The sequence below is a fragment of the Anneissia japonica genome, unplaced genomic scaffold, assembly GCF_011630105.1.
Source record: "Anneissia japonica isolate Jap-2015-1 unplaced genomic scaffold, ASM1163010v1 scaffold6030_len697274_cov183, whole genome shotgun sequence".
NCBI classification, from domain to species: domain Eukaryota; kingdom Metazoa; phylum Echinodermata; class Crinoidea; order Comatulida; family Comatulidae; genus Anneissia; species Anneissia japonica.
Window position 1 is genome coordinate 3,537 of NW_022721381.1, and position 5,196 is coordinate 8,732.

Below are 5,196 nucleotides of genomic sequence, written 5' to 3' on the forward strand. Positions count from 1 at the left end.
CTGTGTCACGATCCTGGTGCTAAGGCACTCCACTATTTATATATAAAAATACAATAAAATATACAGTACAAAGATATAAAATACAATACAAGAATTTAAAAAAACCAAACAAAATAAAAACGCCTACAGGTTACATTTCATTTAAACATTTAGAGAGAGAGAATAATTTAAAATTAGAGTTTACATTGCAAAATAGTTACACAATTTTAGACAAATATTCATTAAAAATTTTAAAAATTATTATGATTTTTATGACATTATAAATCGCTTATTCGAGAGCGGCGCTTAGCGCAAAAAATCACGTTTGGTGCAGCGCTTCGAGAGCGGCGCTTAGCATTTACGGTATTTCGAGAGTAGCTGTAAGTTGTTATAAAAAAATTAAAAAAAAATCTGTCATAGAAGAATATTGGTATAACTATAGTATAGTTCATGGAGATGTGACTATCTGCTGAATATTGTTAGACGACAGGCTGAGTTTATAAATCTGCCTATCACAGACACATATGGGTCTGTGCTATAAATTATATCGAAAATTAAAATTAAAAATTACAGTACAATTATAATTATAGGCCTATTGCCACTACGCTGACTGAGAATATCACCCACCAAGTCATCAGATGTGTCATCTGATGACAAAATGTGTCTTAACTACTGACCAATCAGAACAGGGCAATAATACACGAATGTCATTCTACAAAATGTGCTTATTTATCATACGTAGTTTTTTGTTATTTTGTGAGTGTGCCTTCATTCGCCTTTACTTTCACTTACCATAATACCATGCCACAGCTAGTACTGTACATAGGGAAAATATTGCGTCAACGCCGTCAATTATCTCAATATCCGGGACGCGTAGGAGGCCGGCCTACACTGTACGTACAACGCCACACGTCACATCCCGTCCGCGATTATGACCATACCATAAAAAATTACAATATCCACATTTTACAAACCGTCTTCTTTCCGTGTGTCCGACCGTTTCTTGTCCACTAGTTACCTGTATATATATAAACATGGTTGGTCCAGTCAATCATGAGTGAAAGTCAAGATTCAAGTCTACGCCAACAAAAAAAGAAAGAGTGAGAGAAACTTAAATTAAACAATTATAGGCCCTAGGCCCTAGGCCTAGTTATAATTATTTAGCCTAGAATGAAACATCTTAATAATATGCGGATTATGGCTAGGCTAGGCTAGCCTAGGCCTAGGCCTAGTTCTACTAGGAGGCATGCTAGCCACAGGCAGGCCTAGGCCCTAGGGCCAGGCTAGGTTACTGTAGTGTAACAGCCCGGGTACTACCGCCGTTTATTATGTATATTTTTTTTTATTATTATTTATTTATTTAGGCCTAGGGCCTAGGTCTATGTATATTTATGTTTATTAATTATTATTATTATTTAGTCCTAGGCCTATCTAGGTAGGCCTATGTCTATGACTAGGCCTATGTATGTTAAATACACCTTTTCCATGAATCGGTAGAAATCTTGAAGTGATAACGGAGGGTAGTATCACATTATTTTTTCTGGAAAATGTTCTCAAAAGATTATTCTACACCACTATATGATTGAAAAACAAAATTGAAAAAAAAAAATTGAAAAATGTTTTTTAACTCTGAAATCAAGATGAAAAAAGAAAAGCCTATCATTAAATATAAATAGTGTATAGAATATTCCTATGCGGTACAGTACAGTAGTACTAGTAGCTCTAAACTAGCATTGTACAGTAATAGTTACCATATGAGATTTTCCTGTGTGAAAAACATGATTTACTATATACTTCTTTATAAAACATAACTTGTACTTTATAATAAGAAATCTGAATATCAGTACCTGGAACAGTAATAAAACGAAAATACTATGCTACGCGTATTTGGGTATTATAATTATTATTATTTATATTATTTGATACCAAAGATTTTATAACAAGATACCGTTCTCAGCGATTTCTGCGTGCAAATTCTGTAATAACGCGGTGTAGGACGCCTTTGCAATTACAATTACTTTTGAACTTTGACATCTATGATCTCAGTGCAAATTTTGGAACAACTGCCATAGCAGACCTACCAAGTCTCACGCCGTAGGCGTGAGAATCACGCCCCAGCGCCTCTTCTCACGCTCACCTACTCAACAATCATTTTCTTACGCCGGTCGTCAATGGGACCAAAAAAATAAATAAATAAAAATAAAACAAAAACACAGGGAGCTATCGCATTAGAAAATTGATAATCGGAATAATGTAAAGTTACAAGCCAGGTATTTGTAATACTTCATTCTAATGCCGAAGAGGAGCTAATCTTTCAATGGTTCAGAAAAAAAAAACTGCCTTTCGCCCAAATTTACAGTAGATCCCAGGAGAACCTTGTCGAGTATCCTGACCATCAAATTGGTACAGGAGCCTAAAAAGATGTATTAAAATCTACAAAAAAAGGTCACCTGTGCTTATTACAAAGCCCATTCATCAACTTCACAGAAGTAAGGTTAACTCTCTCCCATTGCTTAGCAATTTCATTTATTCCTGAAGATGAAATAATAAATGTCAAAATATTGAATCAAAAAATGTCATGTATCCCATTTCTTGGAGTTTGTATTACTCTATATAAGAATTCTGCAAGTAACATTGTATTATAGGTATGCACCAAACTGCACAATTTAATATAAAAACCAAAAAAGAAAAAAGCGACCCCCTCAGTTGCTTCGCTCAATCGATTGTTTGATTTTTCTCACTCCCAGCTAATTGACAAACTTGGCATCTCTGCCATAGTAACAACTAGGATGCCTCTCTCTACCCAGGAGTATAAATGGGTAGGATGGTATGGCATTGAATGTATGGGTTGTGCACGTTCAAGCAGCACTGACCAGAGATACTCCCCAGAGAGCAGAGAAAGTTGCGCAATGTGCGGATCTGCCAAGACGGTATCCAGTGACCAGGGAAATATGGTGCCAATGCCTTGTATTGTGGAAGGCGCTATACATTCCGATTCTAAAAAAAAAAAAATAAATAAATTACTTTCTATTGTTTTCTGCATGAATTGGTCACTTCTATTTCTTGCACGCAAAATGCAGAGGACGCTATCTTGTTATTATTAAAGATCTTTGTTTAATACCATATTATTAAAACCCCTAAGTGTAATGGGCAGCTGATAGTTCAGAGACTACTGAGCATAATTATAAATAGTAGCCGTCTAGGCCTGGGCAAGCTAGGCCAGCTAACATTATCAATATAAACAAATATCTTTTAGCCCAGATGTGGTATTCACAAAAAGTTTGTTATAACAAAAATGGAAAAAATTATTATTATTTTTTTATTTTATAATGTTTATACTCATTTCAGCATAACTCGCTTAATCCTTGATCGATCGACTCCCACCTTTGAGTATGTTATAGCTGAGACAATTATATTTCTTGAATGTGTCCTTCATTTTTCATTTTGATGATGTTGTCATGGTCAAAATGAATGTTTTTCTGACCCCTCATCTTTTTTCTTAAAATCTTTGATGAACCCAACTGAGGGCGCAGACTGGATTTTCAGGTGCACAGCATATTTTGGGTTCCTGAAACTATATTCTCAAATTTTCATTCTTTTTTAGTTATTTTAGGGCCAATAACAATGCTGTACTTGCATCAAACATACAAATTCGTGTGCGCGTTTTTGTCACCATACAGTGAAAAAAAGCCACAAATCATGCCTAATTTTAAAGCACATGCACATGAGTTGTATGTGATTTTATAGATCGTTATGGCTTTTTAGACATTGTGACATCATCATATTGTCATCTGAATTTTAAAAATTTAATACATTGGGATCATGCTGACTTTGTTGATTGAAAGTTGAAATTGTAACTAAACCAACACCGCTTTTTCAGATTTACGTGCAAAATCTATCAGCGGGGTGGTACTTTAGTCTAGTAGTAAAATATTTTTCTACTGTAGCACGCTTGTGGTGACCAGTTGGAAACTTAGTGGGGTACATATATATTTTTTCTGTTTTACTTTATTTTGCTGGAAAGAAGGATCACCTAACTTGTCCTAGTGACGAGTTCAAATCTAGTTTTTATTATAATTATCAGTAATTAAAACTAAAAAAATAAGTAGCCACTGTGAACAAAAATTTAAAATTTATTTTAAAACAAATTTTCATGTCCATACATAGGTGTGAATAATTGGCAAAACAAAACACATCAATAATATTAAACAAATGTGGTATGCAGTACTGAAAACAATAAAACAAGCGACTGGGAGGGTGGATGAGTTCAGTACAACAGTGTATGAATTATTCTTCATAGTGTAGGTAAGAAAGTCACGGTCTACTTTATGTTCAGACCCAAATTAACACAGTGAAATTGCCTGGTTATTTTCTGCTCACAACAATGATAATTATATTTATGTTAATAATGAAAATTACAAAAGTAAAATTTTTTATTATGATACCAGTAAATAATAAGTGATCTGTCAACATGGTAAACGTTTTTTAATTTTTAAAATTTTTTTAGCCCCAATGGTAGTCTTATACTTCTGGAAATTTCTATAAAATATGTATAAATATAAAAAGGGCCTGTTTCTGCTCCCAAAAAAATACCATATATAAGGTATTTTTTTCAGCAGAAGAAATGGGGCTCATAAAAATATACTGTATTTTATATATCATATTTTTCCCCACTATTTTTGTCGTATTATTCTGGTATTTGCAACAGATACCATATTTTTCATACCCCATTTCTGCTGCCTATAAAAATACCGTATTTTTTATGACCCATGACACGAGGTCAAGAACCAACAGAGCATGATGCGGGTTGTGTTTTGATTTCTCTGTCAACGAAAGGGAGAAATGTGGACTGAAAATATAACGATATCGATTCACCTGTGGGGGAAAGCCCATACTAAATCATTTCTAGGCTGTAGCAAAAGTTGAGGTGTAAAACTTCCTTTGTTGCAACTTTTAATTACTGTATAGACAAAATAGATGAAACCAAAATTACAACGTTCTTTAAAGAAACCATGTTTATCGAGAAGAAGAAACGTCACTACACAGGTCAATCCAAACTTCTGTCTCACGAAAGACATTCTGGGAAATAAAGAGGACTTTTTAACACGACCGACTAAGAAGTACTTTTAGCAGAAACGGGACACTGGGTTTTACATACTGTGTTTTATACAGTATATTTTATACCATATTTTACTCAATGATTGTAGTCCTATAAAT

At 34.0% G+C, this 5,196-nt stretch overlaps 1 protein-coding gene across 1 annotated transcript in view; it reads left to right on the forward strand.

The window, feature by feature from the left end:
* The first annotated feature begins 893 nt into the window (after positions 1-893).
* LOC117111540 overlaps positions 894-5,196 on the forward strand; it is a 23,218-nt gene continuing 18,915 nt past the window's right edge. Inside the window, exon 1 of the mRNA XM_033254471.1 lies at positions 894-1,079. The gene's annotated coding sequence lies outside the window, so the exon portion shown is untranslated. The remainder of the gene's footprint in view (positions 1,080-5,196) is intronic.